At 40.6% G+C, this 14,701-nt stretch overlaps 1 protein-coding gene across 3 annotated transcripts in view; it reads left to right on the top strand.

Moving 5' to 3' along the window:
* GGT1 (gamma-glutamyltransferase 1) overlaps positions 1-14,701 on the top strand; it is a 247,420-nt gene that overhangs the window by 37,606 nt on the left and 195,113 nt on the right. Inside the window, exon 1 of one of the 3 annotated variants that reach the window (XM_082255910.1) lies at positions 11,062-11,121. The exons of the other annotated variants lie outside the window; for them this stretch is intronic. The gene's annotated coding sequence lies outside the window, so the exon portion shown is untranslated. Of the gene's footprint in view, positions 1-11,061; positions 11,122-14,701 lie in introns of those variants that run through there. 3 annotated transcript variants of the gene reach the window in all.

Below are 14,701 nucleotides of genomic sequence, written 5' to 3'. Positions count from 1 at the left end.
GGGAGCACGCAGGCCGCTCGTTGCCGAGAGGATGTCAATGTACGCCCTCCCAGCAATTCAGGTCCACGCTGTAGCCATCATTCGGCTATAGCGCGGACATCAAGTAGTTAATGGGGAAAATACCGCATTGCAGCCACTAGATGGTGCAGACTATTACAGGAAATAAGTATGCTTCTCAGCAACATAGTGGCCATAATATGGTATTTTCCCCATTCACATATTCAATCTGCAGAGAATGTAGCCTGAGAACATTCAATTTTGCTCAATTTAAAGAAACATACATGAAATACAAGGAGATTTTAAAGGTGCCACAAGAGAAATCACCAAAATTGTATAACATATATCAAATTTTATTTGAATACAAAAATGTTAAAAACAATAGTGTGATAAATGCCATAACAGAAATTCAATGCGGCTTTAGGTGTATATACAATGACTTCAGCTCAACATGTTTTGCCAATTAATGGCTTCCTCAGGAGACTTCTAAAGTACTGCTTACATGTGCCACTACAGAGAAAACATCATATACATTATCAGTGCACCACCTGTCTAAAAATCTTTCCTTTGTGCACTCTTCTCCCCCCCAATTCCTCCTTTTTTCTCACAGGTAACATTTTTATTCCCTGTGCATTCATATATTTAAAAACAGGGCTTAAAAATATATAGAACGTCTCTCAATAAAAAGATTGAAAATGAAAAAGTAAAAAAATAACTGTTCCCTTCCTTTTATTTTATTTTGTTATTACATTACTTGCTTGACTACCACTTTGCATTGTATCTGAAGTGATGACTTAACTTGATTTTCCTCTGTAATGTTACGCATTAGGGCCCTTTCACACGGGCGCTCCGTATGTCCGCAAATCATCCTATTTTTTTGCGGATGATTTGCGGACATAATGTAAGTCTATGGCATTGCGGATGTCAGCGGAATACCATCCGCTGACATCCGATTTTCTTCCTGTCAGTTCTGTTACGTTTTTTGGAACTGAACAAACGCTATTTTTGTTCCATTCAAAAAACGGAAAGGAAGGAAAATCGGATGTCAGCGGTGTCATCCGCTGACATCCGCAAACCCCCATAGACTTACATTATGTCCGCATATCATCCGCAAACGGATGGGATGATATGCGGGCATACGGAGCAGATGACACAAATGTCATCCGCTCCGTGGAAAAAAAAAAAAAAGGGCCGCAGCGAAGCTCTCACACGGAGCGGCCATGTGAAAGAGCCCTTATACTTGTATTGCAAGAAAAGAAAAGTTACTTTGCTTTAGAAGCTATGAGGAGTAAGTTGGCAGGTACTGGGTGCTCCATGATGAAGTATTTTAGACACAATGAATTGGATGATGTGGTGATATCTTTATACAGTATACTGTGTTGACGTACAGTATCTCACAAAAATGAGTACACCCCTCACATTTTTGTAACTATTTTATTATATCTTTTCACATGACTACACTGAAGAAATTACACTTTGCTACAATGTAAAGTAGTGAGTGTACAGCTTGTATAACAGTGTAAATTTGCTGCCCCCTCAAAATAACTCAACACACAGCCATTAATGTCTAAATCGCTGGCAACAAAAGTGAGTACACCCCTAAGTGAAAATGTCCAAATTGGGCCCAGTTAGCATTTTCCCTCCCCAGTGTCATGTAACTCGTTACAAGGTCTCAGGTGTGAATGGGGAGAGGGTGTGGTAAATTTGATGTTATCGCTCTCACTCTCTCATACTGGTCACTGGAAGTACAACAGGGCACCTAATGGCAAAGAGCTCTCTGAGGATCTGGATATTACGTCCTCTGACAGTGTGGGTAGAACTCCATAGGGAAGGAGAAAAGGGAAAAGTAATTGTGGGGGTTTGCTATAGGCCACCCAACCAAAGGGAGGAGGTAGAGCTGGAATTTTTATCACTATTGGGTAAAGTGGCAAAACTGGGATCAGTCATCATATTGGGGGACTTCAATTATCCTGACATTGACAGGGAAGAGGGGACTGCACACTTACAGAAGGCCCATCTATTTACGGAAACCTTACAGGATAACTGTCTCAGTTGGTGGATTCTCTTACTAGAGAAAATGCAGTCCTGGATCTATTGATCACTAATGACCCAGACCTAATCTCGGAGGTAGGAGTCCAGGACAACCTGGGCTCTAGCGATCACAGGATGATCACATTTAGCGTAAGTAACAATATAACAAGGCAAGTGGGGAACATAAGAACCCTAAACTTCAGACGGGCAAACTTTCCAAAATTGTGCTCATTGATGGAAAGGGTAAACTGGGACCAATCCCTGGGATCACTGACCACGGAGGAAAAATGGGAATGCTTTAGGAACATATTAAACAAATGCATCTTGCAGTGCATTCCTATGGGAAATAAATTTAGAAGAGACAAAGCCAAACCTGGCTGGCTAAACCATTACGTTAAAAAACTTATAAGGGGAAAAAAAATGGCCTTCAAGAAATATAAATCAGAGGGCACAGTATCGGCTTTCGAGCAATACAAGGAGGCAAATAAGAAAAGTAAACACGAAATCAAAATGGCTAAAATCAACTTTGAGAGACAAATAGCAGAGGATAGTAAAAAAAAACCAAAGAACTTCTTTCAATATATCAACAGCAAAAAAACTAGGGCAGAGCATATTGCACACATAATTAACGATGATGGGAGGATGGTTACAGAGGACACTGAAAAAGCAACCGTGCTGAATGCTTTTTTCTCATCAGTCTTTACACAGGAAAAGGAGGGGTACACTGACCATGACTGTATGGTTAGTAGTAATACACAGGTCTTGCCGCTATGGCTAACAGAGGGTGAAATCAGGGAAAGGCTGGATAAACTTAACACAAACAAATCACCAGGCCCGGATGGCGTACATCCGAGAGTACTCAAGGAACTCAGTAAGGTTATATCTAGACCATTGTTCCTGATCTTTGCTGACAGTATTATGACAGGAAATGTACCAGGGGATTGGAGGAAAGCTTACGTGATTTCCGATATTCAAAAAGGGGCAGAGGCATATCCCGGGAAATTATAGGCCTGTCAGTTTGACATTGATAGTATGTAAACTTCTGGAGGGGATGATAAGGGACTATATCGTAGAGTTTGCTAAAGACAACAACATCATCAACAGTAATCAGCACGGGTTTACAAATGGGCGTTCTTGTCAAACCAATCTCTTAACATTCTACGAGGAGGTGAGCTGTGAGCTAGATAGGGGGAGACCAATAGATGTGGTGTACCTTGATTTCGCTAAGGCGTTTGATACAGTTCCCCACAAGCGCTTAATTTATAAAATAAGGTCTGCAGGTATCGACAGCAGGGTTTGCTCTTGGGTACGGAACTGGCTAAAAGGGCGTGTCCAAAAGGTGGTAATAAACAGCGCATACTCAGACTGGTCTGAGGTGGTAAGCGGGGTCCCCCAAGGCTCAGTCCTGGGACCAACCTTGTTCAATTTATTCATAAACAGCATTGAGGACGGGATCAGTAGTTCGATATCAGTTTTTGCAGATGACACACAATTGGGCAGGGCAATAACTGCACGGCATGAAGCAGATATCCTACAGAATGACCTGGACAAAATAACGGAGTGGGCAACGACATGGCAAATGAGGTTTAATGTGGAGAAGTGTAAGGTTTTGCACTTGGGGACTAAAAACATAAAAGCACAATACACGTTAGGGGGGGAACCCTTGGGGGAATCAAAAATGGAGAAAGATCTGGGAGTCTTGGTTGATGATAGATTAGGCAATAGCATGCAATGTCAAGCTGCAGCTGCCAAAGCCAGCAGAATATTAGCATGCATAAAGAAAGGGATGTATTCCAGAGATAAGACTATTCCACTTTATAAAACTCTGGTCCGACCGCATCTGGAGTATTCTGTCCAGTTCTGGTCGCCAGTCCTCAGGAGGGATGTGTTGGAGCTGGAGAGAGTCCAGAGAAGGGCAACTAAACTGATTAGGGGATTGGAGGACCTTAATTATGAAGAGCGTCTGCAATCGCTTGATTTATTCTCCCTGGAGAAGAGACGCCGGAGGGGGGACATGATAGCAATTTATAAATATCCCAATGGGGATCTCGGCATAGATAAACAGCTATTCAGTCGAAGGGATTGCATGAGGACTCGAGGGCATACAAGAAGCGTTTTAACCTCAGGCAACGTGGGAGGTTCTTTACTGTTAGGGCTGCAAGATTGTGGAATTCTCTACCACAAGAGGTGGTTTCTGCGGAAGTATGGTGGCTTGCAAAAGACTCTTAGACGTACATCTCAAGGATCAGAACATTCAGGGCTATGTGAGATGATTACAGCCACACACACCTACACAGGTTGAACTGGATGGACTATTGTCTTTATTCAACCTCAACTACTATGTAACTATGTAACTTTCACAGGCAATTTTTAAAAAAATCTTCTCTCCACTCCTCTTACTGCACAGTGTCCAGTGGGATCTAATGCCCAAGAGTCTATGAGGGGCTGCCATCCAAAACTGAAACCCCCAGGATTCTCAGCACTCTGCATATAAGTCTTTAGGCTGGCTTGGCTTTAGCTCTCCCCCTGCTGGCCAGAGGAGTGTGGTGCAGCATAACAATAGTATCTCAGTAGAAGTTAGAAGTAAACTGATTGTACAGGGGAAAAGTCTCCTTTTCCATGTTTCTGCTGTCCAGCTCCTGGCTATACACTATATTCAGTTTTTGGCTACTATCCTTTTTATTGTTAATTGAGTTTTACATTGTACAATAAACATAAAAGAATAAAGTATATGCCCTTAAATTTGACCCCTGTTGTCATTGTTTAAGTTTTACATCTCAGAATACACATATTTTATGAAGAAAGCCAGCGGTGAGGCCATCCATCCACCCCCCATTTTATCAGAATAAGGGCCATGACCTCTTAGGTCATTTTTTAGTCTATAGAGTAGTTTATTAGCGTTTTACAAGTTATATTCACTCTGTAAGAGTAAGAGGACATAGGGTGATCTCCCTCCAAAATCCCATTTCTATAGGTACGCTACCATACCATGTGGGAAAAAATCTGAGATTGCTCTACAATAATTATGGCCAGGGCTTTTTCTCTCAGAAAAAAAGGTGCAGGAACTCAACCACAACTGAGTTCCACCAAGTTCCAGCTAAAAAAAAGCCCTGATTATAGCATAAGAGAGAGGAGCAGAATTTAATTTTGCGTAGCCTTTTTCAGGTTTAATACATTTGATGAAACAACTTAAGTCATATTACCCTGTTTCTAGATGGAATCAGCGATGTTATGGGGGTGTTTTCAAATTCCAGTTCATCTGTTGAACATTTGTTAAAGTGGAGTTCCACCCTAAAATTATACTTGCCTCCATCTTCTCGCTCCGGGTCACCTGAAAAACTAATGGATAATCGCAATTTTTTTTTTTTTACTCACCTCGTTAAGAAGAAAATATACTTACCTTACTTCCTCTTCCTCCCCTCGGCGGCCGCGGGGAGTCGTCATTTCCTGGCATGCAATGATTCCTGGGAGCTGAACAACATCGCTCCCAGGAATCAATGCGCCTGCACCGGCCCCGACATCAGTTCCGGTGCAAGTGCCGTCATACCTTGCAAAACAGCTTCTGGGCATGCCCAGAAGCTGTGCAGAGATGACGCTGCAGCACCAGAAGTGACGGCGGGGCCGGTGCAGTGCCAGGTTTAGCCCATGATAGGAGGATGAGGAGTTGCACTGAGCTTAATGGACAGCTTGGAGCCTTGGCACCACTGGTCCAAGCTGTCCAAAGAAAATGCCGCAGTGGGGGCTCTCCTCTCACTGTAGTGTCATAGAAGGGGCATGTGTCTAAAAGACAAATGCTCTCTTCCAGCCCAACCCTCTTAATTACAAGGAAGAAACATGGGTTTATGGGTATAAAGTTTACCCATAATCCCATGTTTTTCTCACACAGTTAAGAGGGGGAATCTGCTGCTGCTGAAAAGGTACTTTTTTAATTAAGCAAAATAATATATTATTATGCTATATGTTATAACATAATCATTTATTATTTATATATTTACTGTGAAATTACCGATTTGAAGTTATAACTTCAAACTTCAGTAATTTATCTGTTAAGCCACCTTCTTGAGTAAAGTTTTTTAAAATATTATATTAATATTTAAAAATTACCTTAAAAACAATATATAATAATTATTTGTAGATTACTTACTTATGGTAATTAACCACTTACCACCAAGGCCAATTCTGACACTTCTCTCCTACATGTAAAAATTATAATTTTTTTGCTAGGATTTTACTCAGAACCCCCAAACATTATATATTTTTTAAACAGACATCCTAGAGAATAAAATGGTGGTCGTTGCAACTTTTTAGGTCACATGGTATTTGCACAGCAATTTTTCAAACACATTTTTAAAGAAAATAAAAACTTTCTTATGAATAAAAAGAAAAAAACACTAAAGTTAGCTCAATTTATTTGTATAATGTGAAAGATGATGTTACACCGAGTAAATAGATACCCAACATGTCATGCTTTAAAATTGTGCACACCTGTGGAATGGCGCCAAGCTTCAGTATTTAAAAATCTCCATAGGCGAAGCTTTAAACATTTTTATACAGGTTACCAGTATTGAGTTACAGAGGAGGTCTAGTGCTAGAATTATTGCTCTTGCTCTAACATGTGTGGTTTGAACACTGTTTACATATGGTAAAACAAGACTAACAAGACAAAACTATGAGAACTAATGAAGGTGCCATATATAATCTATATAATCAGAGAATGGTTCAGGTTCTATTATTTTATTATATAGATTATATATGGCACTTTTATTAGTTCTCAGTTTACTAATTTAACCAGCATAAGGACTTGTTTTAATAAAATCAGGACTGTTGGTAGCTATATAGAGCACAAAGTACATTTTTATTTTTTATTTCTGCATTATGTAACAGCCCTGTACTTGACCAGTGAAGTCCCAGCAATTACAGGGCTGTTACAGAATGCAGAAATAAAAATATGCTGTCCAATAGATTCCTTTCACCAGCCGCTTATTTGTCTGGGGGAATCGGATTGACTGCCTGCGTCCTGGTGTGAGGGTTTTTAAGCGTAAGCCAATTGGCTGAAGATGAAGCTAAAATTTTTACATCTCACAGCGTTCGGCTACGCTGTGGGGGTTTATTCACTAAATGGTGATGTGGGGGTTTATTCACTAAATGGTGATGTGGGGGTTTATTCACTAAATGGTGATGTGGGGTTAATTCACTAAATGGTGATGTGGGGGTTTATTCACTAAATCGTGATGTGGGGTTAATTCACTAAATGGTGATGTGGGGGTTTATTCACTAAATGGTGATGTGGGGTTTATTCACTAAATGGTGATGTGGGGTTTATTCACTAAATGGTGATGTGGGGTTTATACATTAAATGGTGATGTGGGGTTTATTCACTGAATGGTGATGTGGGGGTTTATTCACTAAATGTTGATGTGGGGGTTTAGTCACTGAATGGTGATGTGGGGGTTTATTCATTAAATGGCGATGTGGGGGTTTAGTCACTGAATGGTGATGTGGGGGTTTATTCACTAAATGTTGATGTGGGGGTTTAGTCACTGAATGGTGATGTGGGGGTTTATTCATTAAATGGCGATGTGGGGGTTTAGTCACTGAATGGTGATGTGGGGGTTTATTCACTAAATGTTGATGTAGGGGTTTACTTACTAAATGGCGATGTGGGGGTTTATTCATTAAATGACGATGTGGGGGTTTATTCACTAAATGGTGATGTGGGGGTTTATTCACTGAATAGTGATGTGGGGTTTATTCACTAAATGGTGATGTGGGGGTTTATTCACTAAATGGTGATGTGGGGGTTTATTCACTGAATAGTGATGTGGGGTTAATTCACTAAATGGTGATGTGGGGGTTTATTCACTAAATGGTGATGTGGGGGTTTATTCACTAAATGGTGATGTGGGGTTTATTCACTAAATGGTGATGTGGGGTTAATTCACTAAATGGTGATGTGGGGTTAATTCACTAAATGGTGATGTGGGGTTTATTCACTAAATGGTGATGTGGGGTTTATTCACTAAATGGTTATGTGGGGGTTTATACATTAAATGGTGATGTGGGGTTTATTCATTAAATGGTGATGTGGGGGTTTATTCACTGAATGTTGATGTGGGGGTTTATTCACTGAATGGTGATGTGGGGGTTTATTCACTAAATGTTGATGTGGGGGTTTAGTCACTGAATGGTGATGTGGGGGTTTATTCATTAAATGGCGATGTGGGGGTTTAGTCACTGAATGGTGATGTGGGGGTTTATTCACTAAATGTTGATGTAGGGGTTTACTTACTAAATGGCGATGTGGGGGTTTATTCATTAAATGAACGATGTGGGGGTTTATTCACTAAATGGTGATGTGGGGGTTTATTCACTGAATAGTGATGTGGGGTTTATTCACTAAATGGTGATGTGGGGGTTTATTCACTAAATGGTGATGTGGGGGTTTATTCACTGAATAGTGATGTGGGGTTTATTCACTAAATGGTGATGTGGGGGTTCGTTCACTAAATGGTGATGTGGGGGTTTATTCACGAAATGGTGATGTGGGGTTTATTCAATAAATAGGGATGTGGGGGGTTATTCAATAAATGGTGATGTGGGGGTTTATTCACTGAATAGTGATGTGGGGTTTATTCACTAAATGGTGATGTGGGGGTTCGTTCACTAAATGGTGATGTGGGGGTTTATTCACGAAATGGTGATGTGGGGTTTATTCAATAAATAGGGATGTGGGGGGTTATTCAATAAATGGTGATGTGGGGATTTATTCAATAGATGGTGATGTGGGGATTTATTCAATAAATGGTGATGTGGGGGTTTATTCATTGAATAATGATGTGGGGTTTATTCATTAAATAATGTAGGGGTTGTATCTGATTCTCATACTCACCAGTGCCTCACCAGCCATTGACCTCACCGCATGTCCTTGCTATTATTGTCTATAGATGTGGAGACCTATGCTTTCTAAGACCTGTTGAGCTGGAAACAGCCAGAGATGCATCCAGGGTAGACGGTGCCAGTTCTGCCTTGTCAGAAAGGATTAATTCTGCTTTTATTAAGCCTGTTGTACAGTTGCTTTACGGAGGCCAGTTTGTGCCACGTGGCAGTTTTTTCAGAATGTGACTTTCTTTAATGAGCATACCTCTGTTACTCAGTCCTTAAATTAAATTCACAAAGCTTTACACAAGGAAAAGGATCTCTTCAAACACATGACTGTAATTGTCAAATTTAATTGAACTTCTGAATTTACAGTAACTGTAAGGACCCTTATCCTGTTAGCTTTGTGATTTGAGCTTTTTTGTATCTTTTAAAACGGAACTTTACCTAAACTATAGGTTGTATGCTGTACTACCCTCGTTTGCTCCATCTTCTTCCTCTTGCTTTTGCCTTCTCTTTTTACCCTGACTCTTCCTTGGCACAAAATGTTACATGGGCATCAACTGTTCACATGTTATATAGGTCATGGGCTGCATGTCTTTTTTCTACTATTTCAGCTCATTAATGAACCCATAATTCCTGAATTTGATCTATATTTGACACATGTTGGTCTTGTCATATATTGCCCTATCTTAGAACGTTTTCACCTGTGACTATGCGATTTACCGAGAAATTGTTTTTATTTTCTCTATGTTCAACACTGTTCCTCTTCTATTCCTTCTAAAAACCAGTTCACGCTATAGCGATGTCAGACATCGCATGTGATTCACACCGCACTGCTATGCAAATCACATGCAATGTCTGTGCAAATTGTATGGCTGAATTTGCATCTCATTCGGATCAAAGGACCCTTTTTTAGTCCGCCCCAGAATCGGATCACATGTGTGTTCACACGTATGCCATCTGATTTCTGTCTGAGATGACAGTTCGCACTGCGATATGCAAACTAATCTGGGGGTGTCATTAACTTTGCATTGACACTCCTAGCGGTTCGCATATGTCAGTGTGAACTGCCTGCGAGTCGGGTGCGATGCGGGGACATTGCATCAATGTCAACCGGCACTTAATGCTAAATATGTATAATCGAAATGCATACACGTATGGCAGAACTATATCCACCTAAGGCTCCATTCACACGAATGCGTTTTTTCATGCTTTTTGCAGAAACGCAGGACATTATTTTAACATGGGTTCCTATGGAACACGTTCACATCAATACATTTTTGTGCCTCTGCGCTTTTGGAATGGGTCGGGGACTTTTTTAAAACTCAAACCGGTGCTTTTTTTTGTGCATTTTTGGTTCAATAGACTTCAACGGAGAAGCTGCAGAAAAGCATAAAATGAGTTTTTACCGTGATTTTACTGTAATTTCCATTTTTTAATCTGCACAGCAAATTTTTTTAAAAAAAAGCATAAAAACGCAAATCACGTCAAAAACATGGTAAAAATGCGTGTTTAAAAAACACAAAAAAGCACTGCAGAAATGCTCAAAAAGCAAAATGCATAGGTGCGAATCAAGCCTTAGAATCTCTAGCAGACCGAGTTCACATATGTATGGGGCCAGAATCAGTGCGATCTGTAAAGAGTCTGGTACGATTTTGTTCTGCGGTTCAGGTGCGAATTCTTAAAGTGTATGACACAGAAAATCACACCTGAACTGGACTGGAAAACGCACCTGACTTTTTAAAACCTCACTGCATGTGCTCCATAGAGTGCCGGTTTGGGTCACATGTCATGTGAATGAGATGCGATTTAAAAGGCATCTAATTCACATATATGTGAACCGGGCTTAAAATGCCCAGATGACAAGTTATAATGTATATAGCTGAACCCCTTTTTGCTGCAAAAAAATGGATTTGCACATTCTAAATCATTTTGTGAAAAGTCAATTATTGTGTTTTAAAAGTTGAAAATGAGTTTTCTTGGGTTAGCACACCTGGCTCCTTTAACTAGAATGTTGCAGGGCAAGTCTTAATTGTCTGTATAGAGTTCTGATCCTGCGGGAAGAGGAAAGTTCATTATACCTCTCCCTGCCCCGTCTCCTCCTCTTAGTAAATTATAACCAGCCTCTGTCAGCTTTAAGGATCAGCAGGGAGAAGAACTTTCCACACTCATCTCATCTCAGCAGCAAAATCACTGCAGATCCACAAATGAGAGGTAAGGAAAAGAGTTATTACTAAACACAGGTATATGGAGAGTGTGGGGCTAGAAGGTAAGGAAAAAGGTTATTACTAAACACAGGTATATGGAGAGTGTGGGGCTAGAAGGTAAGAAAAGAGGTTATTACTAAACACAGGTTTATGGAGAGTTTGGGGCTAGAAGGTAAGAAAAAAGGTTATTGCTAAACACAGGTATATGGAGAGTTCGGGGCTAGAAGGTAAGGAAAAAGGTTATTGCTAAACACAGGTAAATGGGGAGTTGGGGGCTACAAGGTAAAATGTGGATTCGACTTTACTGTAGTTTAATTCATCTCTCTACAAATGTTCTTTAATGTGCACCAAATATTTTAACCAGTAAAGATTTCGCGAAAGTGTTTAAAATCTGCTAGTGACAGCTGGACTGTGGCTGTAAAATTTACTTTAATTGCAGACACATATCCTGCACTTTTACTCTTTTAGTAACAGGCTGCGAGTTAGCTGGGTCATATATGAGGCTGGATGCTGTACTGTACTGATCATTCTCTGTATAGACATATCTCTGAAGCTCAGCAGAAGCATTGTATACTTAAGCGTACACACGATAAGAAATTCGTAAGGGAAAATTCGTCCGACGACCGATCTGCCGATTTCCGGATTGTTAGTATGGTGCTTTCAACAGCCGACTCCGACTTTTCGGCTGACAAAATCCGGATGTGCAGGCTATAAAATTTTTGTCCTCCGACAACACACGTCCGGTTTTCGTCTCATTAGTACAGATTTTGACTGGGAAAAATCTTATGAGCAAGACTAGGCATGCTCAGAGAGAAAGAACACATAGAAAGCAATCCAACACATGACATCACTTCTGAAGTAGAATTCTGTCGTACGGGAAAATTCGTGTGCAGTCTAGAACACATTCCAACCAACAGACACCACTCTGGACAAAAGACGGACGACCGGTCGGTGGAAATTCGTAGCGTGTGTACGAGGCTTTAGGCTAACAGCTGCCATATGTTTGGTACTATGTGTTTCCACCTTGGTTAGACAAAGTCCTTCTGATTGTATAATTTGTGGGTCCTGTTGGGGTTGAGGTAGGGTAATGCCTTGTCCACACGATCAGATAATTGTACAAAAAAAATCACTTTCGAATTGATCGCACAATAATGTGATTGTTAGTACACAGCCGATCACGACATTTGATCCACCAAAATCCGAAGGGACAAACACGAAAACTTTTGTTGTAAGATAGCCTAGCGAACAACAATTGTTTAATTAGTACAGTATGCGTCCGCTAAAAATCGATAGACAAAGACCACGCATGATCATAAACACGAAAATAACCCGGAAAAAGCCTGGCTGCCAATATATTTGTTTTGTTTTCCAGAATCGTACACAAAAAAAAAAAAAAAAAAATCATAAGTTTACGCATTGTTGAATTTGATACTAGTATTATGCATCAAAATGCGAACGATCAAGTGTACGAGGTATTAGCCTAACAGCTGCCATATGCATGGTACAATGTGTTTCCACCTTGGTTAGACGAAGTCCTTCTGATTGTATAATTTATGGGTCCTATTGGGGTTGAGGTAGGGTAATGCCTCGTATCAGTACAGTATGCGTTTGCTAAAAAGCGATAGAGAAAGACCACGCATGATCAGAAACACGAAAATTACCCAAAAAAAGCCTGGCTGCCAATATTTTTGTTTTGCGTTATCCGATACATAGCTATGCAACCAAGCAGCTTTTCCAGAATTGTACAAAAAAAAAAAATCATACGTTTAGTACGCAATGTTGAATTCGATACTAGTATTATGCAACAAAATGCAAACGATAAGTCGTCCGATTATCTGATCGAGTGTACGAGACATTAGGCTAACAGCTGCCATATGTTTGGTACTATGTGTTTCAACCTTGGTTAGACAAAGTGCTTCTGATTGTATAATTTGTGGAGCCCTGTTGGGGTTGAGGTAGGGTAATGCCTCGTACACACGATCAGATAATTGTATAAAAAAAAATTGCTTTCGAATTGATCGCACAATCTGATCGTTTAGTACACAGCTTTCGACAGCCGATCACGACATTTGATCCACCAAAATCCGAAGGGACAAACATGAAAACTTTGGTCGTACGATAGCCTAGGGAACGACAATCGTTTAATCAGTACATTTTGTGTCCGCTAAAAATCGATAGACAAAGACCACACATGATCAGTAAACATTAAAATAACCCGGAAAAAGCCTGGCTGACAATGTTTTTGTTTTGCATTATCCGATACGTAACTACGCAACCAGGAAGCTTTTCCAGAATCGTACAAGAAAAAATAAAAAATCATACGTTTAGTTCGCATTGTTGAATTCAATACTAGTATGAAACAAAATGCGAACGATAAGTCATCCGATTATCTGATCGAGTGTATGGTATGGTAACAGCTGTCATATGCATCCACTGCTCACGTGTTATTATAGGTCATGGGCTGCATGTCTTTTTCTACTATTTCAGCTCATTAATGAAAACATAATTCCTGAATTTGATCTCATTTTGACATATGTTGGTCTTGTCATCGAGTGCGATGCGGGAACCCGCAGTGGATTCACAGGGTTCCCGCATCGCATATGTATGAACCAGCACTTACAAAGATAAGAAAATGAGGAGATCAAGAGAGTAAAGCTGACCGTATACTGGTAGATTTCACTTGTAAGAACATTCCTATGGAAAAATCTCATGGGTACACATTCCATGAGATAATAAATGTACAAGACCTCAAGAAAAACCTTTGTTTATACATGCTTTCTAGGTATACTGTTTGTGTTTTTAACAGCATAGCTAAGATAGTTTTTATTTTCTTGTTCAGTATGTTCTATATGGTATATAACGAAGATGTTCTCTACTACCTCTGAGGTTCAAGTCAGGCAGACCGATTTTATTTGCATCCGACCATTCAAAAATTCTGTTCAAAATTTTCCTGTAACTAAGGGGAGTATTCATAAAAAAACAATTTCTGTCTGACTGTTGAAACTGCATGTAAATTTGTTTTGTGTTAAAGCGGAGTTCCACCCTGGATTTGTTTTTTTTTTTTTTTAATACCCCCGGGACAGTCAGGGCTAGTGCATTCCACAATGGCTAGCCTCTGATCTGTCCCGGGTTGCACTTACCTGCAAGACGAAATACTTACCTTACAAACGTCTTGTCCAGCGCTGCCATCTCAGATGTGGGCAGCTTGAAGCCAGCGCGTCCTCTTCGGCGTCTTCTTCCGCCTTCTGTGGTCCCACGATGCTCTGCGCCGGCCCCGACGTCACTTCCGGGTCGCGCGCGTCACCCCTCCACAGCTTCTGGGCATGCCCAGAAGCTGTTTAGAAGGGGATGACGCACGCGACCCGGAACTGACGTCGGGGCCGGTGCAGGCGCAATGATTCCTGGGAGCTATGACGTTCAGCTCCCAGGAATCATTGCAGAGCCAGGAAGTGACGACGGGCCGCGGCCGAGGAAGGAGGAAGAAGGAAGTAAGGTAAGTATTTTTTCTTCGCTACGAGGTAAGTAAAAAAAAAAAAAATATGCGATTATCCATTTCTTTTTAAGGTGACCCGGAACGAGAAGATGGA

The sequence above is a fragment of the Pelophylax lessonae genome, assembly GCF_965119305.1.
Source record: "Pelophylax lessonae genome assembly, chromosome: 1".
NCBI classification, from domain to species: domain Eukaryota; kingdom Metazoa; phylum Chordata; class Amphibia; order Anura; family Ranidae; genus Pelophylax; species Pelophylax lessonae.
Note: the sequence above shows the minus strand (reverse complement) of the source record. Positions and strands in the feature narration are given on the sequence as shown.